The following is a 27,023-nucleotide window of genomic DNA, read 5'->3' on the forward strand; positions in this document are numbered from 1 at the left end:
AGAGTGGTGTTACGCCCTCATCCAGGCTTTTTTGGCAAAAAGTGGTTAGGCTTTCATCTGAGTGAAGATAATGTCCTGCCATCGTTTTTTCCCAAAACCATGTTCCAGGGAAGAAAAATCACTACATTGTCTTGATGTAGTGAGAGCAGTGAAAATCTATTTAAAGAAAACTGCTCAGATTTGTAAGACTGATGTCTTATTTATTATGCCAGAAGGTCCTAAAAAAGGACAGTCAGCGTCAAAATCCACTGTTGCTAAGTGGATTCGGCAAGTTATAATTCAAACATATGATTTAAGGGGTAAGATTCCCCCTATTCATGTTAAGGCGCACTCTACCAGAGGTTCGTGCTTCTTGGGCAGTGCGTCACCAGGCCTCCTTTGCTCAGATCTGCAAGGCCACAACTTGGTCTTCGGTCCATACATTCACAAAATTTTACCAAATGGATGTAAGAAGGAATGAGGATATCGCCTTCAGGTGCAGTGTGCTGCAGGCAGCAGTATACGTCCTCAAGGTCTGGGGGTGCCCTACGGGTTGTGTCTCCCTCCCCTCAAGTAGCATTTCTATGGGACGTCCCACTAAGTAAATACTTAAGGCTCTGTGTCCTATGATGTACGATAAATAAAATAGGATTTTTAAAACAGCTTACCTGTAAAATCCTTTTCTTGAAGTACATCATAGGACACAGAGGTCTTGCCCTTCTTTTTATAGGGTGTAAGTATATTGCTTATATTGCTTGGCTACAAAAACTGAGGTACTCCTGGAAGGAGGAGGGGTTATAAAGGGGAGTCAAATTCCTGTATTGGGTGTGCCAGTGTCAACACCTGAAGGTAGCTATAACCCTCTAAGTAAATACTTAAGGCTCTGTGCCCTATGATGTACTCCAAGAAAAGGATTTTTACAGGTAAGCTGTTTTAAAATCCTTTTATTCAATAATCAAATCTCAGCATCACTTATGGGAGTTACCTAGGCCAGTCTGCGTGCCAATGTAGCCTGCCTAAGAATGTCAACTCATCTATAATTCATACTCACTCCATGATTCTCCCCTAGAGCCAGCCCAATGCTTGAATCAGGGCTGAGGGAGCTTGAGAGGTGTACTGAGGATGCTTCAATGTTTTCAGGAAGGGTGTGGACAGCACCCTTCTGGACCCTCTCATCAGCTATGATTTGCCTGCATTGCATAGAAATATAGAGAGACACAGTAATATAATGACTGGGTCTAAAATAAGGTATGCAATGAAAATTGTTTTTTTTTTAAATCAGCATGTTTAACAGGAAGAGAAGGTGGAACCAAAAAGACAACATATGAGCAGATTAAACTTCAGCTTTAACATCTTTAACAGACTGACCTTGAACCATCACATATAGACAGCCTATTATCTGACTTGGCAAAGAACTGACAATCAGAGAACAGGCCCTCTGTCACCCAACTATGGTGGGAGAAATATGGTCAAAATAAGTAAGGAACCCTTACATGGGGCTGCCATATTTGCTCAATACTACCATCTATCTACTATTCATGTGTAGCATTATTATTTACTGACATTGTTTCTTATTACTGACTGGTCGGTATGTATAAAATGGATACTTTGCAGTCTCTAATGATGGGATACATCAAGCATGCTCCTGCTATCCAGGGACCACATGATGGAAGTGCTGATTTTAATTATAGGATCACTTAAAGCAGGAAAAATAAAGGAATACAGTACTACTAAACTGCTAAAGTTTACATTTGCCTGGAGTACTTGTTTAATCCTATAGGATTAATTGCTCTAAAGGTGTAAAAAAGGTGTAAAACAGAGAGGATTGGGTCAGCGGCAGAGGGTTATTTATACCAATAAGTTATGTTGGACTGATGGCCTCGTATCACTCACAAAAGAAGCCCATGTGATGTGAATCTATACTGTGAAAGAGTAACTTGTTTGTACTTGCCCCAAGCTTAAAGGTCCCAGTCCTTGGAATGGGTGCAAAAATAGTCAAAACAAACATGCAACCACTATCTGACTTATAAAAATGGTATAGGGTACAAAAAAAAGAATGAGAAGTTCAAACTGCAACATACATTTTTATCAAGGCGAAAGTGAAACTTTGGATACCATAATAAATGTTACTAAAATACAGGTGCGCTATTCAAGTGGATTTTTGTAAGTCTCAACACCTGTTTTTACATTAAAATGATTTTATACAGTTTTACACGATGTGTTTCTGTTTATTCCCTGCATATATGTCTGGGAGCAGCCTTACCTATTAATGTCTGCTGTGCATTGGGAATTTGTTTGTTTTAAGTGGAACCTCTCCGATATAGCTGGACATGGTTGAGGTATTACACCTTCTGGTAAGGTTTACTATACGGTAGTGGAACACACATTTAGGGAAACATTTTTTATTCTACTATGCTCTCACATGGGTGTCTTTTGCTCCACTTTAAGGATTTAATTTCCATGGTGGACTATTCATTACTGAATGTTTATGCATTCATGAACTTTGAGTGTTATTGGCTATAGCACGTTTTTCCATCACTTAATTTTGTCACACTTTTTTGTCAATGCACTTCATATTTTGGAATTTTGCATGTGTTGCACTAACCTATTGGCTCAATTGCCATTTTGGTTGATTATATTATTTGTTTTATCATACTTTTTAATTCTTTCATATATACACATGTAGCACTAACTGCCGAAGGAGCTGCTGGTTATTTTTGGGCTTACCGTTACCTTTCGTTCTCCTTGTTGCACGTCTAGGGGATGTCCCGTGGTAGATGATCCAGTAACTTGAGACTTACAATAGATCCACTTGAATGGATTTTATTTGCAAAACTCAGACAATTGAACAGACTTTCAACTTGGGATCAGAGGGTTGGAAAGAAAAGTTCAGGTACTCTTAGTGTCAAAGTAAAAAAAAAAACGTTATAGAACTTGCTTACTTTGACTGCATCCAGAGAATAGCCATTCGCAACTGGATGATCATTCAGGTTGGACAGTCCCTCTCTCACATGGCCTAGCAGCCAACTTGGTGCTTACTCAGGAACAAGTCTCTGCCATAGACGTTGTTGTAGAAACATACAAAATAATGTCTCTGCCACAGACGTTATTGTAGAACCCGTAGGAAAACTAAGTTTGAGAACACTTGTGGGATACCTGGATCTCTCAGCCTGCTTGGGGATATCCACAAGACCAGATTCGCTTGGTTACTTCAGCCCTTCCAGGCTCTTGCTAAGAAAACCAACCCGTACGTGGTGTTCTTCTGAAGAGTCCTCCCCTGGAATTCTGGAAGTATACTGGGTCTCTCCCGAACTGGAGACGGCACCCAACCAGCTCAGAATCCTTCCTTTGTTTCCTTGCCTCAGGCTAGCCAGCTCCGAGAAATTAAAGTCAGGTGGATCCGCACCCCAGGCCATAGCCTTCCTGGGGGTTGGTCAGGAGGACCAGGACCATGAAGTCAGCACATCATTCTGGACCGGAACCCCAAACCACGTGTCCTCCACATCTTAAATACCCTCTCCCAGAAAGCACAGCGAGTGCGCCACTCCCACTGGGCGGGCTCCAAGAGAGAGTAATTTAAGCACCTGACCAGACCATAGTTCCATGCCTGCCAGAAGTGGCAGTGCCCCCTGTGGCCAGGCTGAACATCTCACAGTCCAGTCAGACTGATGCTGAGGCCCAATTCAGATAATTGTACCCAAACCAAACTGCAGTTTAGGCAACTTTAACTTTAGAAAAAAGCATTGCGTGTGACTTCAGGAGTAGTCGCTACACAAATAACATTGAGTGCTGCACTATTATTTATTTGTTATTTGTATACATTTAGGCCTGGTCCACATTAATGCCACAAGCGCTCCTACTTTGGAGCACATATTGCATCAGAAGTCACACCCCATTCAGTGCAATGGAACCATTCTAATCCATGCGACTTGAGTCATAAGGTTTTTACACTATGTTTGGTCCGATCTCTGTTAACCACTTTCAGACCGGACCATTTTGCTGGTAAATGACCAGAGGTCTTTTTACACTTTGGCACTGCGCTGCTTTAACTGGTAATTGCGCGGTCATGCAATGTTGTACCCAAACAAAATTTGCGTCCTTTTCTTCCCACAAATAGAGCTTTCTTTTGATGGTATTTGATTGCCTCTGCGATTTTTATTTTTTGCGATATAAACGTAAAAAGACCGCAAATTTTGAAAAAAAATGATATTTTCTACTTTTTGTTATTAGAAAAATCCAATAAACTCAATTTTAGTCATACATTTAGGCCAAAATGTATTCAGCCACATGTCTTTGGTAAAAAAAAAGTCAATAATTGTATATTTATTGGTTTGCGCAAAAGTTGTCACATCTACAAACTAAGGTACGTTTTCTGGAATTTACGCAGCTTTTAGTTTACGACTGCCTATCTCATTTCTTGAGGTGCTAAAATGGCAGGGCAGTACAAAACCCCCCCAAATGACCCCATTTTGGAAAGTAGACCCCCTAAGGAAATTGATAAGAGGCATGTTGAGCCCATTGAATATTTTATTTTTTTGCCTCAAGCGATTGAATAATGACAAAAAAAATAATTTTTTTTTTTTTTTACACAAAGTTGTCACTAAATGATATATTGCTCACACATGCTATGGGCGTATGTGAAATGACACCCCAAAATAAATTCTGCTGCTTCTCCTGAGTATGGGGATACCACATATGTGGGACTTTTTTGGAGCCTAGCCGCGTACGGGGCCCCGAAAACCAAGCACCGCCTTCAGGCTTTCTAAGGGCGTAAATTTTTGAGTTCACTTCTCACTACCTATTACAGTTTTGAAGGCCATAAAATGCCAAGATGGCACAAAACCCCCACAAATGACCCCATTTTAGAAACTAGACACCCCAAGCTATTTGCTGAGAGGCATGTTGAGTTCATGGAATATTTTATATTTTGCCACAAGTTGCGGGAAAATTACAAACTTTTTTTTTTTTTTTTTTTTTTTTAACAAAGTTGTCACTAAATGATATATTGCTCATGTATGCCATGGGCATATGTGAAATGACACCCCAAAATAAATTCTGCTGCTTCTCCTGAGTACGGGGATACCACATATGTGGGACTTTTTGGGAGCCTAGCCGCGTACGGGGCCCCGAAAACCAAGCACCGCCTTCAGGCTTTCTAAGGGCGTAAATTTTTGAGTTCACTTCTCACTACCTATTACAGTTTTGAAGGCCATAAAATGCCAAGATGGCACAAAACCCCCACAAATGACCCCATTTTAGAAAGTAGACACCCCAAGCTATTTGCTGAGAGGCATGTTGAGTCCATGGAATATTTTATATTTTGCCACAAGTTGCGGGAAAATTACAAACTTTTTTTTTTTTTTTTTTTTTTTCACAAAGTTGTCACTAAATGATATATTGCTCACGCATGCCATGGGCATATGTGAAATGACACCCCAAAATAAATTCTGCTGCTTCTCCTGAGTACGGGGATACCACATATGTGGGACTTTTTGGGAGCCTAGCCGCGTACGGGGCCCAGAAAACCAAGCACCGCCTTCAGGCTTTCTAAGGGCGTTACAGTTTTGAAGGCCATAAAATGCCAAGATGGCACAAACCCCCCCCAAATGACCCCATTTTGGAAAGTAGACACCCCTAAATTTAGGGGTACACTAGTGAGACTAGGTAATAAATGGCGGGTGCCCTGAAACTATAAAAAAATAACTAACCAACCAGCGTCACCTGTAACAGTTATATGGTGATCACTGGTGAAAGGGTTAACTAGGGGGCAATTAGGGGGCTTTATGCGGTAGTATATGGGGGTCCCTGGCGCTATAAAAAGCTGCAGCGAACCTAAATACCTACCTGCCTAACTAGCGTCACCTGTGACACTAATACAGCGATCAGAAAAACGATCGCTTATTAGGCTGGGTTCACACTGGAGCGATGCGGGAACGCCACGAATGTGCGGCGGGTTCCCGCATCGCATGCCTCCCGGCGGCAGTTCACACTGCCCTATGCGAACTGCTGGGAGTGTCAGTGAAATGTTACTGACACCCCCAGATCAGTTCGCATATCGCAGTGCGATCTGCAAACTCGGATCGCATGGTGTGAACACCCATGCGATCCGATTCTGCTGCGGGCCAAAAAAAGGGTCCCGTGCGAATTTGCGGCGGGTGCGGCGAATGGCTGAACTCGAATCGCACAGAGATCGGATGTGATTTGCACTGCAGTGCGGTGCGAATCACATCCGTTCTCATAAACCGCTGCAATGTGAACCCAGCCTTAGTGACACTGGCGACGGGGGGTGATCACGGGGTTAAACCTTTATTGGGGGGGTTAGGGGGGTACCTTAGAACTAAAGGGGGCTAACCCTAACAGTTATTAGTCACAAATGACACCCGCCGGGTGATCAGGGGGTTAAACCTTTATTAGGTAATAAATGGCGGGTGCCCTGAAACTATAAAAAAATAACTAACCAACCAGCGTCACCTGTAACAGTTATATGGTGATCACTGGTGAAAGGGTTAACTAGGGGGCAATCAGGGGGCTTTATGCGGTAGTATATGGGGGTCCCTGGCGCTATAAAAAGCTGCGGCGAACCTAAATACCTACCTGCCTAACTAGCGTCACCTGTGACACTAATACGGCGATCAGAAAAATGATCGCTTATTAGGCTGGGTTCACACTGGAGCGATGCGGAAACGCCGCGAATCCGCGGCGGGTTCCCGCATCGCATGCCTCCCGGCGGCAGTTCACACTGCCCTATGCGAACTGCTGGGAGTGTCAGTGAAATGTTACTGACACCCCCAGATCAGTTCGCATATCGCAGTGCGATCTGCAAACTCGGATCGCATGGTGTGAACACCCATGCGATCCGATTCTGCTGCGGGCCAAAAAAAGGGTCCCGTGCGAATTTGCGGCGGGTGCGGCGGGTGCGGCGGGTGTGGCGGGTGCGGCGGGTGCGGCGAATGGCTGAACTCGAATCGCACAGAGATCGGATGTGATTTGCACTGCAGTGCGGTGCGAATCACATTCGTTCTCATAAACCGCTGCAATGTGAACCCAGCCTTAGTGACACTGGCGACGGGGGGTGATCACGGGGTTAAACCTTTATTGGGGGGGTTAGGGGGGTACATTAGAACTAAAGGGGGCTAACTCTAACTGCCCTAACAGTTATTACAGTCACAAATGACACCAATGCAAAAAAAAAAATAAAAATGACATTGGTGTCACTGTGACTGGGGGGCAGGGGTAATTGGGGGGGTGATCGGGGGGTAAAGGGGGGGTGTGAGTGTGCCTGGCATGTTCTACTGTGTGTGTAGAGTGTTGGTGCAACTTACTGATCCGCTCTCCTCCGTGTCGGAACGAAAAATACCGACACGGAGGAGAGAATACATCACTTCCTCTCCTGTGTTTACATTACAGGAGAGGAAGTGATGTCACCGGGGATTTCTATTCGTCGGGAGCGATCGCGAGGGGGTGGCCATGAATGAATGGCAGTCCCCTCGTCCGGGATCGCTCCCGAACGAATACCGACCGCCGCAGGCACCGGGCGGGGGCCCGATCGGGCCCCCGACCCGCGGGAGGCAAGGGACGTATATGTATGTCCTTATGCCTGCCCTGCCATTGTACCGACGTACATCGGCGTGCGGCGGTCGGCAACTGGTTAAAGAAGTTGCATGCAAGTCGTGCCAAAGTCACGCTGGGATTTGGCTTCAAAGTTGCAAAAAAGTTGCAAGACTTTGAAGCCGTGGCATTTTGAACCGGGGCTAAAGCATTTAAGGTAACTACATTGTCAAATATTGAGTGGACAATTGTCCAACCTTGTGTTAACAACTTGAAGAAGGCTTGTTTCTGTTCCTACGTGACTGTGCCTCTGTGCACAAAGCCATGAAGTCCATTAGGACAGTTTTAGAAGTTTAGGGTAGAGGAACTAGAGTGGTCTGCACAGATCCCTAACTTTTCACCCTAATAAAGACTTATGGGATAAATTGGAATACCAATTGCGAGCCAGGTCTTTTTGCTTTTTTTGGATGGATGGGCACATGCTCAACCAGACACATGCCACACATTTGTGAAAACATTTTGAGGCTATTATAGCTGCAAAGAGGGATTTGCTTACTTCATTTAAATGCCTATGGTTTGGAATGGAATGTCCAACAGGATCATTTAGGTGTGGTGGTCAGTTGTCCTAACATTTTTGATTATGTAGGATATGGCAAAGGCATACATTGAGGTACTGATTGAGTTTTACAAAACATAATACATTTCTGTTGTGCATATTTAATTTGCTCAACATTAATGCTAAATGGGTTCCACTTAACCACACATGAAAATGTTTAGTTTTATATTCCAATCTGTATTTCCAATGGCTGTTATTTTTGTTGACTAAATCTAGAAAGGAAAATAGCACAATCCATATGCTTTTTTACAGATGGCACACAGTCTAACTGATGAATCAGTGCATAGTCTACCACAGTTGGCTCACCATAAATGAAACAATAATGCAAACTGTTTATTTGAAAAGATATCTGGCAATCTATTCATAAATGTGCGTATTTTAGTTAGTGAGCTGGATATAAATGCCATGTTAAATGATCTATTAATTACTTTTTGTCTGAGATCCTGCCAACATATTTAGTGTTAGACAATACATGTTTATTTACTTCCTGTACCAGATGATTACAAACTAATGTACCTATTATAATCTCACACATATAAGGGCCAGTTTTGTCAGGTGCCGTTAAACCTACCAATATATTTTTTTGATGTTGCGTAATGGAACTCAAATGCAGAGATGAATCTTGTAAAGAAAGAGGTAGAAAGTATAAACTCCATGCAGGGAGTTTTGCTAGTAGACATTGAGTTGCATTTCTGCACAGCCAACATAGGCTGTGGATCCAATCCACCTCTACGTAATGCTATTGCAAGTGGCATATTATCAGGTACAATAAGAAGTTTCAGATTTTGTTTTTGCTTACCAATGACATCTGGCCATATCTATATTGATGTCACTGTATTGCTTGTGCAGTTTTGCTAATGGCATCATGCTCTGTATAGTTATAGGTCACATACTCTGGGTCTGTAAACCTATAACTAAGTTCTGATTCTCTTTCACTTCTGTCTCAGTATGGATCTGATATTCTCTCCATCCAGTTTCCTACAGCTACATCAGAATGGTAAAACAAATCTGTATTGATTTGGAGTGTAGATCTTTTAATTTGTAATGAACTTGACTTTCTCAAATACGATGCTGATTATGTTAAAGTTATACTGTGCCTAGACAGATGATGAGCACACATCTGACCTTACTGAATAAAAATTCTGCAGAGGGGGCAGCACATCAACATGCATGGTAATTTCAGCAAAATGTAACCCGATTATGCAGTTAACATGATCCCATGCAACTGGCTTTAAAAAAATAGGTCATCGGTTGATAAATTGACTGTAACGTACCTTGGATGTGAGCCTGACGTGCAGAAGGAGACCTCCCGTACCACCCCGGCTCGGAGACCACTGGAGTGGGAACAGTGGTGGTAAGAGCACGGGGAGGTAAAGGTGCCTGTTTAGTCCTCATTGCTTGGAGCTGTATAGCCAAGTGGATGCCGGAACAGCAGATACGGAGATCAATGGATGCAGGCCAGCAAATGTAGCGGATGCAGGTCAGCAGATTCAGGGTTTCGGAGCAGCGGATGCGGGTCAGTAGATGCAGATTTGCAGGGCTGTGGATGCAGGTCAGCAGATGCAGGCTTGCAGAGCAGCAGAGGCAGGTCAATAGATGCAGGTTTGCAGAGCAGTGGATGCAGGTCAGCATATGCAGGCTTGCAGGCAGAAGTGGAGTCAGACTAGCCGGGTCATACACATCAGGTTGAACAGCATAAATGGCAGGCAGAGAATAGTCAGAGTCCAGGCTGGGTCTTGGCAACAGGCAATCAGGCAGAAGAGTAAGCAGGGTAAAACAAGCCGAGGCCAGGGTTGGAGACAGAAGCAAGGTCAGGAAGCCTGGTCAAACACAGGAGCAGGATACTGGCACAGAATTAGGAACACAGGTAACAGAAGCAGATCAAACCACAATGGACGGCACTCCAGGAGCATCTTTTATAGACTGTTGGGCGCCAACACAGGCCTAATGCATGTGCACATTCGTGCACAAAGTCCACAATGCGCACATGCATGCATTTGTGCGTGAAGTCCGCAATGCGCGTGTGTGCGCATTTGTGCGTGAAGTCCGCAATTCGTATATGTGCGCATCTGTGTGCGAAGTCCGCAATTCGCATGTGCGTGCATAGGCGCACCTCTTCTGGAGCGGGCAGAGCATCCCTGACATTCATTATGAAAACACTCACGCTGGTTCAGCACAATGCTTTTGTGGTTCCTCACACTGAATTTAAGAAACCTGCTGCCTTCACTGTAAAACATCCACCTAGGTGGTGTTTGATCATAAAGGCTGCTCCTGATGACATTGTACTGACAAAACACATAGGGATGAGCTACCAGCGTCATTGCACCACTTCCGGTTTAGGTCCGTGGAAAGCATTGCGGCCTGCACCTCCTTGTTTTTATGCCGTTTATATGCCATTTTGATGTAAGTGCATTTGGGATTTGTACACAATAAAACGTTTATATAGTACTGCACTATGGGGTCTCGCCTTTACTAACTCCACATGTGAACTGATGGGGCAGGAAAGTTAGAGGAAGGAGGAACATCATATCGGCTGTGGATCTGAGGTCTGCTGTTTCAGCCACTGTACACTGTGAATGCTGGTTACCTCCTAGATTGTGGTGAATAAGGGGGAGTACGAGTTGGAATACCAGCATCAATCACTAATTTATGGAGCACCTTTAAAGAGTACCTGTCACTTTATCAGTTACTGATGAACTTACTAATGTGCCAGTCTTGAGGATATATATTTACCTGACACATGGGCTTGGAGCACCTTTAAAGAGCACCTGTAACTTTGTCAGCTATAGAAGGACTTATGTATATGTTAAATTTGAATTCATATATGTTTCTTTTTTCTGACACACATTTATTTATTTTCACATGAATTTTTTTATTTTTACATATAATTTATGGTTTGAAGCACTTGAAATAGGGGTGAATTTTACTATAATGTTTAAATTATGTTTTGAAGCATTTTAAAGAGCACCTGTCGCTTTGATTTGGAAAAATGTTTTTTTTTTTTTTTTTTAATGGTCGTTCTGGTAATTAATTTGCACAGGGATATCAGTTATTTTGCATTATATGTATAGCAAATTCCAGGGTTGCACACCAATAGCTTATAATTTGATACTGTGCATGTATTGAGCTGGATTCACTATGTGAGGTCATTTCTATTTACATAAAGTGCCACACCAACTACCCATTTCTTTATCAACAATTGATAAAGTCCTCATTTATATACGATTGCAGCTAACTACTTCAAAAATGTTTTATTATAACTTGCAATTTTAATTATAATGTAAATTGTCAAAGTTCTATATTATTTTTCCTGAAACAAAGTAGGTGTGGCTTTCATTAGATATAATGTGGTCCCTTGAAGGTTTGATAAAATTGATAGTGGGGTTAATTTACTAAAACTAAAGAGTGCAAAATCTGGAGTAGCTGTGCATGATAGATTAACTTCTACTAATTAAGCTTTGACAAAAAAAAATGGAAGCTGATTAGTTTCTATGCTGATTGGTTTCTATGCAGAGCTGCACCGGATTTTGCACGCTCCAGTTTTAGTAAATAAAAGGATTTCATTTGACCTGGTTGATGTAAGTACTTTTTCTGCACTGATGAAGGGTAGTTACAGTGGTTGTAACCTTAAAAAAAAAAAAGATCCTGTTCCTTTAAAGAGGAAGTAAACCCTGATGGGTTTACTTCCTCTTTCATTCCCTGCAAAGGTAAAGCATAATGGACTACTATACCATCGCATAGTAGTCCATTATGTGTCACTTACCTGACACAGGAGCCAGCGAATTCACTGCTGTCCCCTGTAATCCGGCGCATCCATCTTCTCGGTGGGTCTCGCTGCTCCGCCACTGTCATTCGGCGAAGCTGCAATAACGTCACTCCCGTGCATGCACACGGGAGCCGCCACTCGCGGCATATCGCCGTTGACTGTGGTGTGCTCAGTGCGCCTGCACGCCGCTGTCTGAGCATGTCTGTGCTGTGCATGCGCCGTAGACAGCGGTGCCTGTCTCTCGGCAAATATCTCCTAAACCGTGTAGGTTTAGGAGATATTTCTTGGACCTACAGGTAAGCCTTAATCTAGGCTTACCTGTAGGTCAAAGTTGAACTGATTGATACCTGATTAATCTTGCCTGTTTCTGTGCCCCCTCTTAGTGTGCTGACTAGGGATGAGCCGAACACCCCCCGGTTCGGTTCGCACCAGAACTTTCGAACGGACCCCAAATTCGTATGAACTTTAGAACCCCATTGAAGTCTATGGGACTCGAACGTTCGAAATTAAAAGTGCTAATTTTAACTGCTAATATGCAAGATACTGTCCTAAAATGGGTTTGGGGACCTGGCTCCTGCCCCAGGGGACATGGGTCAATGCCTAAAATGTTTTTAAAAATGGCCGTTTTGGCGGGAGCACTGATTTTAATGACAATTAAAGTGAAAAAAAAGTGAAATATTCCTTTAAATATGGTGCCTGGGGGGTGTCTGTAGTATGCCTGTGAAGTGCCACGTGTTTCCCGTGTTTAGAACAGTCCCTGCACAAAATGACATTAAACGGAAATAACATCATTTAAAACTGCTTGCGGTTCTAATGTTATATCTGGTTCCTGCAATATGGTTGAAAATCATTAAGAAAAATGGCATGGGTAGCCCTCCCTGCCCATTACCAGCCCCTTTGGGTCTTGTACGCATATTAAGGGGAACCCAGTACCCATATTGAAAAAAGGAAATGCGTGTGGCCCCCAGGCCCTATATACTCAGAACAGCAGTATACAGGCGGTGCAAACAAGACAGGGACTGTGTAGGTTTGTTGTGTTAAGTTGAATCTGTTTGTAATTTTCAACTGGTACATTTTTAAAGTGTAGCTCCAGTCTAAAAAAACTATTTTTAAGCTTTTTGGAAAACATAGGAAAGGGTTATCACCCCTGTATAATTTGTTTTGTCGTACATCTTTTTTCATCTCACTTGCTGTTGTCTCCTTCCGTTTGCAAGTAGGAGATGTTTGTAAGTTGGATGTTTGAAAGTAGGGGCGGCCCTATATGCTCTGCAGAAATGGCGGAACAAGGTGTTGGTTTTGCCACAACATTGTAAGCCCTGAAAGTGACTCTTGGTGGGCGCTGGAGCGCCCTGCTGTGAACGATTATATCAAGAATTGTAATTACATGCCATTGTTGAACAGTGGTAGAAAAATTGACCTTTGGTGGTTGTGGTGCTGGTACTACAACACTATAAGTCCTCACAGTTACTCTGGGTGGGCACAGGAACGGGCCCTCCTGTGAAATATTATTTCAAGAATTGTAATTACATGTCCCTGTTAAACAGGGGCAGAAAAATTTGGCCTTAGGCACTGGTGCTGGTGCCACCACACTGCAACCTCTCCCATATACTCTAGTTTTATTGCAGGAATTAGCCCTGCTGCAAAGCATTGCATCAAAAATTGTAATTAAACGCCCCTGTTAAACAGGGGCAGAAAAATTGGGCTGATGGCATCACCCAGAGCCAGAAATGTTCTTCCAACATATCAGCGGAGGAGGAAGAGGATAGACAATCAACATAACAGGACAGTCACTCAGCATCAGCATAGGCAGTCTTGAAGGGATGTGATATTTCAAAAAAAATTATTCGGTTACATCAGCTTGAGGTGCTTGGTAGCTCTAGGTGATCCAAGACTGATTCATCTTGATGAAGGTCAGTTGATCAACTGATTCGGTGGACAGGCACACCCTGTGATCGGTAACAAAGCCACCAGCAGCACTGAAGGTGCGTTCCGAAAGAACGCTGGATGCAGGACAGGCCAGTAGCTCAATTGCATACTGTGCAAGCTCTGGCCAGTGATCCATCCTCAAGACCCAGTAAGCCAGAGGATTTTTGGTGGGAAAGGTGTCCAAGTCTGACCCTGCCCCTAGGTATTCCTGCACCATGTAAATCAGACACTGGCGATGGTTGCTGGAACCGATCATACCTTGGGTCTGCGGACTAAAAAATTGTCTGAAAGCATCAGTCAGACGGCCACCTTCTCCACCGCTCCTTCTGACCGATGCCTCAGCAACACGTTGTCCAGGACGAGGAGTTTGTAACCTCCCAGTCTCTGGGAACGCGTTGCACAGACCTTTCTGCAAGGCCTCCCGGAGATGTCTCATCCTCTGCTCCCTCTGCGATGGCAAGATAAGGTCGGAAACCTTACCCTTGTACCGTGGATCAAGGAGAGTGGCCAGCCAGTAATGGTCCCTCTCTTTGATCCGAAGAATACGAGGATCCTTCCGCAGGCTTTGCAGGATCAGGGAGGCCATGCAGCGTAGGTTAGCTGAGGCATTCCGTCCGGAGTCCTCTGGGTCACTAAGGACAACATCATCCGCAGCTACCTCCTCCCAGCCACGTACAAGTCCACGTGTTTCTTGGGACTGTAAATCATCCCTACAAGACTGCTGCTGCTGCTGCTGAGTGCCAGCCTCCACCTCCATGCTGACACAATCATCCTCCTCCTCCTCTTCCTCCTCCTCATCCTCTTCCTGTGTGATGGGTGGCACAGCAGGAACACTGTCTGGATAAAGGGGGCCTTGAGAGGCAAGGAAGTCCTCCTCTTCCTGCCTCTGTTCTGCCTCAAGTGCCCTGTCCATTATTCCATGCAGCGTATGCTCCAAGAGGTGGACAAGAGGTACAGTGTCACTGATGCATGCACTGTCACTGCTCACCATCCTTGTGGCCTCCTCAAACGGTGACAGGACAGTGCATGCATCCCTGATCATGCCCCACTGGCGTGGTGAGAAAAAACTGAGCTCCCCTGACCCTGTCCTGGTGTCGTAGTCGCACAGGTACTCATTGATGGCCCTCTGCTGCGTGTGCAGCCGCTGCAGCATCGCCAACGTTGAGTTCCACCTGGTGGGCATGTCACATATAAGGCGGTTCTTGGGCAGGTTCAACTCCTTTTGGAGCTCAGCCAGCCGAGCACAGGCATTAAATGATCGGCGGAAATGCACACAGACTTTCCTGGCCTGCTTCAGGACATCCTGTAAGCCGGGGTACCTGCCCAAGAACCGCTGCACCACCAGGTTAAGGACGTGAGCTACACAGGGCACATGGGTCAGTTGTCCCTGTCGGAGGGCGGAGAGGAGGTTGGTGCCATTGTCGCAAACCACCATTCCTGGCTTAAGCTGGCATGGCGTCAACCACCTCTCGGCCTGCCCCTGCAGAGCTGACAAAACATCCGCCCCAGTGTGGCTCCAGTCCCCCAAACAAACCAGCGTAAGCACGGCATGGCATCGTTTTGCCTGCATACTTGCGTAGCCCCTGGAACGCCTACGGAGCACCGCTGGTTCTGAGGACAGAGCACTGGAAGAGGCCATGGAGGAAGAAGAAGAGGAGGGGGTGGAGGAGAGAGGTGTGTCACAACCAATAGTAGCATTTTGGAGGCGTGGTGGCGGAACAACCTCCAACACTACTGCACCTTGTCCTGCATCCTTCCCAGCTGCCAGAAGAGTGACCCAATGGGCCGTGAAAGACAGGTAACGTCCCTGTCCATACCTGCTGGACCATGAGTCAGCGGTAATATACACCTTACCGCTGACCGCCCTGTCCAGCGAGGCAAGGGCATTGCCTTCTTCATGCCGGTAGAGAGCCGGAATCACCTTCCGTGAGAAAAAGTGGCGGTTGGGGACCTGCCACTGAGGAACCACACATTGTACAAACTCACGGAAGGGGGCCGAGTCTACCAACTGAAAAGGCAGCAGTTGAAGTGCTAGCAATTTAACCAAGCTAGCATTCAACCGCTGGGCATGTGGATGGCTGGGAGTGAACTTATTTTGCCGGTCCAGCAGCTGGGGCAGGGACATTTGCCTGCTATAATTGGACGTGGGTGTACTGCTAGCAGATTGCCCGGAAGCACTTGGCTGTGACACACCTAATTCTACACCTTCATTCCTCTCAGAGCAGGTTTCAGAGAGGACTGAAGGTCTAGTGGGGTTGAAGATGCCAGCTGATGAGGAGCAAGGAGAGATCCGCTTTGTTCTTTGGTGTGGGTCTTTGAGGTACGCTTGCCAACGAGCTGCATGGCAGGTCAACATATATCTGGTCAAGCATGTGGTGCCCAAGCGGCTGATGTTTTGGCCACGCGAGATACGCTTGAGACATATGTTGCAAATAGCAGCGGTGCGATCTGATGCACTCGTCTCAAAAAAGGCCCACACCAAATAACTTTTAGAATAACGCGCAGAGGCAGTGCCCTGCACAGGCGGAGCTCCGCGGTGTGATTCAGTCGGTGTGCTGCCCCTAAGCTGGCCCCCGGAGGGCATCCTGCCTCGTTGGACATGTGCCTCCTCCTCCTCCTCCTCCTCTCTCCTACCAGGCACCCATGTGGAGTTAGTGCCCTCATCATCCCCTCCCTCTTCATCGCTGTAGCAAACCTGGCAATATGCTGCAGCTTGTGGAACATGACTGCCAGATTGCTGTCCTTCTTGAGCATCCCCTCTCTCTGCATTCACGCTACTGCCTTCCTCTAGCTGAGTGTAATCATCAGAGGCTACAAAACACTGGGTATCCTCCTGGAGCATGTACCCAACACTGTGCTCAAAGAGTTCAGGAGACTCCTCAGGAGGACGTGGTGGGTCTAGGGAAGGAGTCACTGATGATGACATTGAGAGGAGGGAAGACGATGCGTTGGCAGCTGCTTTGCTAGTACCCTGAGACTGGGTGAGAGAGGATGAGGAGGATGAAGAGGGCTTGGTCATCCACTCTACCAAGTCATTGGCATGTTGCGGTTCCACATGTCCAGCTGCCAAAAAGAAGGACAAGCGTGTCCCATGGCCACGTGCTGATGACAATGCACCGCGTCCACGACCAGCACTGTTGTCTCTAGACACAGAGCCTGCTTGCCCTCTTTTATCGGCTCGTGCCTGTCTGCCTCTCCTTGCTGGCCTTCCAGACATGGTAATGGCCTGAAGGGAGTTGGGTAAAACAGCAGTTGGGTAGTGTATATTGTGCTGGAGGTACACAACACCCACTAACTCCTGCAGATGCCTTTATTATAGAACACCAGAGATAAAGGGGTATACTGTAATGGAGTCACACAACACCCACTAAGCCCTGCAGATGGCTCTATTAGAGAACAGCAATAAAGGGTAGATACAGGTGTATATTGTGCTGGAGGCACAAAACACCCACTAACTCCTGCAGATGCCTTTTTTATAGAACACCAGAGATAAAGGGGTATATACAGATGTATACTGTGCTGTGCTGGAGGCACACACAACTTCCAATAACTCCTGCAGATGGCAGATGGCTCAAATAGAGAAGAGCTATGTAGGTGGATATAGCGGTGTGTACTGGGTACAGAGCACGCAGACAGCACGCACAAGCTCCTAACACTACTGACTGCAAGCTCTATTATAAAAGATAGATCACTAGCTATATAGGTGAGGTGAATATAGCGGTGTATACTGCGGTCAGGGCAAGCAGACAACAACCACTACAGAAGAGCAAGATCGAAAATCGGCCGATAACGATCAGTGTGTACTGTGTTGAAGGTACACAGAACACCCACTAACTGCTTCAGACGCCAACACACTACACAAGGCCGCCGCGCTGGCGGCCTTATATAGTGTGGGGCATGTACTACACAGCCTGAGCTATGATTGGCCACAGGCATCCTGCCTGTGGCCAATCATGGCTCTCCTCGCTGCTGGCACTGTGATTGGCCAAGCATGCGGGGTCACAGTGCTTGGCCAATCATGAGCCAGCAATGCACTGCAATGACGCAGTGCATTGTGGGCCGTGAGCGCCACACGAATTTGGCGCGAACGGCCCATAATGTTCGGAATTCGCCAAACGGGCGAACAGCCGATGTTCGAGTCGAACGTATGTTCGACTCGAACACGAAGCTCATCCCTAGTGCTGACCATGGTTATCATGACTGCTGATCCATAAAACTGTGGTCAGTTTATGTGTCTCTGTCAGCCTTAAGTCTCCCTCTCCCCCTCTCCCCCTCTCCCCCTCCCCCCTGACTGTCAGCTCGGGAGTCTGTGTTTTAAAATTATGCAGCAAAATTAATTTTGTATTATTTTGGAGTGCCGCTGTGTGCTCACGTGAACTCCTGCCACTTTCCTCCACTCCTCCCAGCTGACATTAATGGGGAATCTCAGCCCCTCCCACATGAGGTCACATGAGCGCACACCAGCACTCTAAAATAAGGTAGTTTGCTGCATATTTTTTTTTAAAACACAGATATTGCACAGTACTGTATATCTTTCTCTAATGCCGTGCTTCCAGGATTTGGGAATTATGACTTTACAACCACTTTAAAAGGGATCTTGCATGAAAATGCAGGTTCGCTTATTTGCTATCCCACACCCCTGAATAAAAATAGTTTTAAAAATGAAAATTAAAAAAAAAAAGTAAAATAATACTCACCTTACATAGGCAGAGTGATATCATTGGCTTTTCTCAATGGTTCTTAGGAAAGCTGAGAATCCCAACTCCCAATAAAATGCACTCCGCCACTGTACACGCAACATCTATTTTAGCATCGCCCAGTGAAAAGTAAAGCAAACACTTTACTGAACTAATTGTGTCTAATCAGGGGGAAGGTTAAGGGTTGGAACGCTTGGCAAGTGTAAACAATGTTAAATGCCTAATTCCATTTTTTGTTTCAAATACTTGCTTATGAACATATTAATCAAGGAATTCAATCTAAAATGTAAATTTAAGGTTTCATTACATGTAGAACTCTGTTATATATACTGTCGGTGGTGAGTGAATATATGGGGTAGTACAGTAAATAAGGCCTTTGTGTTACCAATTTCGTAATTGAAATCCAGTCTATTGGTCCTGTTAGACACTAAGAAATACAGCAAAGTGCCAGTCAACATCTGGCTAAACAAATCCGATTTCTTCAACCAAATAAGCTCTAACAAACATACATTGTGGTTGAAAAAAAATCTTTTCATTCTTTTGTAATGTCCTTTTATTGACTGATGAGCATGTGGTTTATGTGTCATCCTCAGTGCATTATTACTTCCTGTCTGCAATCAAGAAACTGCTGGCTTCAACGTTCCATATTTGCCGGTTATGTGAATGTCATTCTGCTGTCTTTCGCTAATTTAACCTTCTATAATTGCATCCCGGCCGCATGCAAATAACGTGCCACAAATGAAGAGACACCAATGAATTCTCATTAGCGGTACTTATTGTCACCTCTTATTCCTTGCACTCATTTCAAATTCTCTATTTCTAGTTCCAAAAGAGACTGAACCTTGAATGGCAGTCAATTATGATGAAAGTCTAGGCTCTGTTCTTTTTGGTCAATGCTCCTGCTTTATGGGATTTTATGTTGATTAGGGAATCAGAGGCTACAATCTGTTTGGGAGGCTGACAACATGCTCCTGCTGTAGATGTTTCTGCTTTTTCTATTCAATTAGGCAGCTCGCTCGTGTTTCGCTGAGTGCAAAACAAGTGACTTGGATGCTTTTTTGCCATGATGAACTTCAAAGGCGGAACACCTGCTTTCTGGAGCCAGAACTGCAGATGCTCTTCTACTAGAAAGGGAGATTATACTACAAATTTCATTTACTGCATGAGATCTGTTAGACGTGTGAATTGTGTTGCTATTTTATGTGTGACAGTGTTGAGAACCAAATTATTTTCTGTCATGAAATAGACGAGTAAGGTAGCAGTCAATCCAGCTAGATGTATAGGGTTTTCTAATGAGCCAAAACAAAACAATATTTTTTTTTGTTACTGAGAACAGCTAAGCTGCCAAGAGGATTCTACATGTCTTTTTACTTCAGTAGATATTTGCCTGAACTATTTCAATAAATACTGGCCTGCTTCATTGGGCAGCTCTATCTTATTACAGTAAACTTTGAAAAGTAATTGTGCACATATGATGAAACAATACATTGCCAGATGGGAATCTACATTAAAACCTACATATCAAGTGTCTTAGATTTAAAGATATGAGTCTCTAATGATGCATGCAAATATTTTTCTTATGAATGTCATGCTTGTTCCTGCCACCCAACTTCTCCATTGGATCTTTATTGTGGCTGGTATTGTCATTAACCAATGGGGAGACAGTAGAGTACAAAATGTATTTAAGATGTTTTGAAACACACCTACAACTAGATTAGTTTCACTCTTGTTGACATTGTATGTCCATTTTAAGTCCAGTTCCATCCATAAATATTGATCCACATTTAGGAGTAGAGGACTCCAGATAAGTTGAGGCTAGTAGTCATGTTGTTTGTTGAGTATGTTTAATGCACCTGGAGATCTGGAAAGCATTACCACCACTAGTACTCTGATTGTGGATAACGAAGGCATGAATTGTAATGCAGTCATCCTTCTAGAAGGGGATGCCTATTGCGCTAGTTTACTACAAGACAATAATTTAGGATTGTATATTGTTGCTGCATTTTCCTTTGAGAGCATTGCTGCTGCATGTTAAACACCATCACAATAATACATAAGTTGCTTAATCCAAATGATATTTCCTTTCTTTAAAAACTCTCTAACAAATGTAACTGCTAGAGCTTCAGATTGCAAGAACACTAATGCCCTGTACACACGATCAGACTTTCCGACAACAAAACAGTGGATTTTTGTCTGAAGGATGTTGGCTCCGACTTGTCTTGTCTTGCATACACACGGTCACACAAATGTTTGCCAACAATTACGAACGTAGTGATGTACAAGACATACAATGGCTGATAAAAAGGTAATTCAATAGTGTTGTGTGATTCCGAGGACGCATGTTTGTACTTGTACGGACTTGTGTACATAGGATCGGAAAATCCGACAACAAAATTTGTTGGCTGAAAATTTGAGAACCTGCTAGCCAACATTTGTTGCCAGAAAGTCTGACAACAAATGTTCAATGGAGCATACACACGGTCAGACTTTCCGCCAACAAGCTCACATCCAACATTTGTTTGTTGGAAAATCTACTCTAACATTTGCAAGCAGTAGACTTTAAATAGGCAATGAACAAACTCCATAAAATAAAGTTTAAAGTGCCTAAAATGTACCCAATGTTCTCAGGACTTTCTGATGAAGGGACCAAGAAGACTGATGTTAGTCAAAGTAAACCAGCAGCACTGTTTTAATGGCAGCTTCCTAACAAATACATTAGCCTTGGTCCTGTGCTTCCAAGCTTAAGGAAGCAGTTATTTGGGTGTTGAGACCAACGTGTATGTGTTTCAACACTTTGAACTATTCATGGAACTTGCACAGTGTTAATTAAAAGAAAATAGTTGGCTAATCATTGATATTAATAATTTTGGATCAATATGTATGGAAATATCTATCTGAAATTCTGGTGGTGGTGCTGGGAAGTTAGTGTTTTGTAAATAGCTGAAGTGGATACATTGTCATTTACATTATTTATATAGGTGGAGAATTGCTTGATTGGGTGAATTTGGTGTTGTCGCCGTATAATTGAAGTTCACCTGGCAAGAAAGTTATCCAGGCTTGCATTTTGAATAATAAGGTATACATGATCTGCATATTGCCCACATTTTTTGTTAGGGGACTTTCCTTTTTTAATAAGTGGGATTGATTTACTTATTTATTTATATATTTATTCCTATCACATTTTTGGACTTCTAGGTAGCCAAGCGAGTTTTTTCAGACCATGTTTTTGATCATTGACTGGTTTTAGTCTCTAAGGTGTTTTGATAAGGGATATACACCTTTCTATTGAGCTGTGATTGGTCATATTTTTTCCTGATATAGTAATGATAGTTGAAAATTACTAATAAATAACCAGCAGAGAGCCTTAAGCTTTTGTATTGCTTTTAGAGGTTTTGTTTTTAAGCAGCCACTCCCCAATACAGAGTTTGTATGGATTCAAGTGTATATAATTGAAGTTCCTTCCTTTTTATATGCTTTTTTTTGTCATATAACTAAAGCATGTTCATCCTTTTATACAATATGTTTTAATTAGTAGGTTAAACTGGCTCCTGGCCGGCGCGCGCTGATGTACGTCAGCAGAATGGCATGGTTGGGCAAATGCACGTACCTGTACGTCCCTTTAAATTTGCCACCATGCCATCACATGCACGATGTAAACAAGCATCTCCCCGTTCTGCCTAGTGACAGTGCCACTGATCATAGCTCCCTGTGATCGGGAGCTATGATCAGTGATGTGTCACAGCTAGCCCATCCCCCCTACAGTTAGATCACATCCCTAGGAAACACTTAACCCCTACAGCGCCACCTAGTGTCAAACTTTTCACTGCCAGTCACATTTTCATTGCATAAATGTGAATGGTCCCAAAATCATGCCAAAATTGTCCAGTGTGTCCGCCATCACAGTCAAGATAAAAATCACTGATCGCCGCCATTACTAGTAAAAAAAAAAAAAAAAATTATAAAAATACCATAAAACTATTCTCTATTTTGTAGACGCTATAACTGTTGCACAAACCAATCAATAAATGCTTATTGCAATTCTTTTTTTACCAGAAATATGTAGAATAATACATATCAGCCTAAACTGAGGAAAAATTGTCCCTATTTTTTGTTTATATCACAAAAAATAAAAACCGCAGAGGTTATCAAATATCACCAAAAGAAAGCTCTATTTGTGGGGAAAAAAAGTAACCACATCACACGACTACGCAATTGTCAGATAAAGCGACACAGTGCCGAATCGCAAAAAGTGCTCTGGTATTTGGCCAGCAAAGTGGTTAATAAAGTACAGAGTACATTGTAACATACCTAAAACAAATGTTGTGATAAGGACAAAGACCAACCTGTTTGGTTGAAATAGAATACCTTCATCCTTTTAATACTTTTTTACCTTTGTCTTGTTTTTGTTTTTATCGTGTTCATTTTTAATTCTTTCTATCTTGTTCTTGTTTTCTTTAATCTAACACATGAGATTTAAGACCAGGCTTTTTCTGGCGCTTTTTGTTTATAAGTTTAAATCAGTATTTTTTTCTATAAAATTACTTATAACCCTCAAATATTCAAATATCATAATTTTAAAAAAAATGGCAATCATTGCAATTTTTTTATGTCATGCAGTATTTACGCAGCAGTTTTGCAAATGCAATTTTTTGTGAAAAAAAATACATTTTAATTACATAAAAAAATAAAAACTAAATATTTACTCCAATTTTTTTCTATAATGTGAAAGACGATGTTACGCCGAGTAAATAGAAACCAAATATGTAAATACGTCATGCTTGAAAATTGCACATGTTTATGGAATGACGACAAACTACAGTACTTAAAAATCTCCATAAGCTACCCTATAAACGCCTTTACAGGTTACCTATTTAGCTACAAGGAGATCTAGCACTAGAATTATTGCTCTCGCTCTAACATTCATGGCAATACCTCACATGTGTGGTGCGAATACCGTTTACATATGCGCGCAGGACTTACATATGATTCTGCGCACAAGAACGGCACTTTAATTTTTTTTTTTTTTTTTACACTGTCCCTTTTATTTTTTTTTTTCACTTTTATTGATATTACAAGGAATGTAAACATCCCTTGTAATATAAATAAGGATGACTTTTGGATATTTTGCTTTAAACAAAAAAAGATTTAATTCCAGCCTGGACTGGAAGTGACATCATGACGTTGCTCTGGTCCACCTATGGGAGCAGCCGGATAATTTCTCGGGTGAACCGGTGGAAACAGTAAGCCAGGGAAAAACTGTAAAAATTAAAGAATTGGAGGTATTTAATATATCCCGCTATATATAGCCAACATCCCAAAGTTAGAAATTATCCAAAGTTTTCCCCTCAAGAGGGCAGGACTTTATAGGCATGAACTGTGAGACTTAAAAATAATTTTAAAAAAATATAAAGTATTTTTATTTTAACAATGTATCAAAAATAATAATAATAGATATTTAAAACATAAAGCGTTGTTTCCTTCATACAATCATATTTTTTAAAACAATGTGTACATATTATCTTTCTGAAGGCATAATGTTCTTGAACTGAATCGTAGTAAACACATGCATTCAAAAATATATGAAACAGATGGATAAATGATGTCCATTCGATGTAGCCTACGCGTTACGGAGTCTTATTGTACTCCTTCTTCAGGGATAATTCGTTATGCACATTTGTTTTTGAAAAAGCAATCTAAAATATAAAAAAGAGACACATGTATACACATTACCAATGCAGAAGGGGGGAGGAAGAGGAGGCATGTCTGCATTAAAAATATACTCACATGTATATCTAAAGCACTAGATTTGACCATGCAAAGAGCCGGCCGATAACACAAGCATACAAAATAAATAATTGCAATTTAGGATACAAGAAAGATAAAAAATAATGAAAAAATGAGAAGAAAATGTAGAAAAAGACTGTCTGCTGTAAAGGGTGGATGGGTCCGATGGTCCTCTAGATGAGAACCGGGACAGTGATAACAAATAGCTGAGAATGAGGAAAGAGAAAAATATATAACTGTAAATAAAAATATTCCACTAAATCAAATATGCAATATCTATCCTGGTTTTAATATTAACTTTAGGGAGGGTGCTGAGACATCCTCACATGAACAAAAAAATAAATAAAAGTGAATATGTACCAGAAAACAACTACATGAAAAAAATATCTATATCTCAATTTACCATAGTCTATTTTAAATATTATAAATGTCTCTAAAAAAAGGTCATCATATCAAGGGGCAAATACACAAGGAAGGGGTTTGAGAGCCTGAGTAAATATGCACATATATTTTTCGTAGCGCGTTTACAGATTCAAAAAGTGTAATGCATTTCCAAAACAATTAGTGTGCTAATCTAAAAAAGTCCCCCGTCTGTAAAAGACAGATCAATTGTCTTAGTAAACACAGAGACCAAATCAATTATATGGTCTCATAATCATTGTTAACACGCAGAAGTTTCCAAAAGAAAAAAAAAATTTTTTTGTGGGAAAAAACTGTGGAAACAGTAAGCCCGAGAAACAAACCACTTTGTAAAGCAAGCCAGTGGCTCATGAACCCCTCAAAATGCTTTAATGAGAAAGCCAGCTGTCGGCAGCAAAAAACGGTACAGCGGTTATGGCTGACATCCATAAACCACCTGCAAACCACAGTGTATAATATATATATATTGAGGTTGGCAAGTTGTTAATGTTTTCACACAATATTCACAGTTTTTACCTTGGATTTACACATTTTTCCCACTTGTATTTAATTAAAACAGATGTGTGAATCTTGGATTAAAGTTGTGTGAATTTTTTGTAGAAACATTTATAATATTAAAATCTCATGGTCATGCCCTTGTACTCTGTTACTAACAATAGATTGTATAACTCTAGAAATGAAAACAAACTATTATGTCTATTTCAAACTACTATGTCTGCGCCCATCCCAGTGTATTCCCTGAACTCATCCTGTTTTTGAAGATAGTGTTGCTATTTAATTTAGAATATTACAATTATTTGCATAGAATAGCAAAATCTTTGAGGACACTTAAATATAAATTGAGCGTATATTTTTTTTCAGTATCTCTAAGCCCTCAAATAAATTGTATGTGCATGTGATTCCTATAGAGATTGGCAATCCTGCAGACAGCTTTCAGGGATTAACCAGGCCCACAATACTGGCAAACAAACCTGGATAAATAGGTAAGAAAGAGTTGACTGTGCTTCCCAGCAGGATTAGGGAAACTTGATCATAAAAGTATGGCAGTGACGAATGAACACCATGCATTTTTCTTCCTTACCTACACTCCAGATAAATTGATTTTACTTTGCAGTGGTATTGATCTGACTTATTTTATGAACAGTAAATCCCATGGAAAAAAAAAAGTTACAGAACAAGGTTACATTCAAAAACACTTTAATTCTATGCCTCTCCTTGGAAAAAAATTACACAGAGGAGATTTTTTTTATTTGATTGTTTGTAGAGAGCTAAAGGCTTAAGGAATTATATTTGCTGTGGAGAGTTTTTCTCATTTAATGGAGCGGGAATAGGATAGTAACTTAGGTCATCAAAGGTGAGAGATCAGAAAACGCAGTCAAAAAGTCGGTGAGGAAAGTTTAATTCCTTATTTAGAAACATGCCAGAAATAATGGTGCTATATCACAGGTATCAAGTGAACTGTTAGAGGGCTGTTTATTAAGTCTGTAAAATAGAGGAGATAAAGCCTGACACAGAGAAAACTGCTATACAATACCCTGTCCTTTCTTTTAAATTGCCTTGTTTGAATCTGTATTCAGGCAAACACCTAAATACACAAATTAAATGCATGTATGAGAGCCATTTTACCTACCGAAGGATTTGTGTTTTTGTCCACCATGAGACTCTAATTGGCTTAAAAAAGGGTGGCAATTAATATTCACTATTCTCATCCCAAAAAGTGGTCCTGAGACCCGTCACCCACTTGGCTGAGAGGAGGAGTGATTCTATTGGCCGCCTAGGGGGAGCAGGGTGGAGGAGCGAGGAGACACATAGCGGAAGCTGCCGTGATGCCAAGAAGGAGGAGACGAAGGGGAAGCGATGACTGACTGGAAACCGTGGGGTTTGCAGGTGACCCGACAGACGGAGGGGTGAGCGAGGTTGGTGTGGGTGCATTGTTTGCCAGTTTTAAAATAGATTTAATAATTTTAAACAAACAGATACCGGCATGAATTGTTTTTTTTTTTATGTATTTGAAGTTTAACTTCAAAGGAAAATTAACTTACCTTTGAGTTGACATTTAATGTACAATGGAGAAGTATACCTGAAATTAATTTTGAGGTTTTGTTATGTTTTTCAGTTCAGGTCTAAAAGAAAACAAACATACTCTTTAAATTGCTGTTTAACCCCCTTTTCAGCAGCAATGCACATCACTGGCCACTATCAGCTGATGAGGCATAGCAGCTCCGGACTAATGTCTGATACACACGATTATAGGACAAAAAATACCACTTTTGAAGTGAGTGTATTA

At 42.4% G+C, this 27,023-nt stretch overlaps 1 protein-coding gene across 2 annotated transcripts in view; it reads left to right on the forward strand.

Annotated features, from left to right (window-relative positions):
• The window catches only part of LUZP2 (leucine zipper protein 2), a 928,200-nt gene that overhangs the window by 345,038 nt on the left and 556,139 nt on the right, over window positions 1–27,023 (forward strand). The gene's annotated exons all lie outside the window — the stretch shown is intronic.

Source organism: Lithobates pipiens, unplaced genomic scaffold, assembly GCF_037356315.1.
Source record: "Lithobates pipiens isolate NorthernLeopardFrog02 unplaced genomic scaffold, aLitPip1_a1.2 Scaffold_10, whole genome shotgun sequence".
Lineage (NCBI taxonomy): Eukaryota > Metazoa > Chordata > Amphibia > Anura > Ranidae > Lithobates > Lithobates pipiens.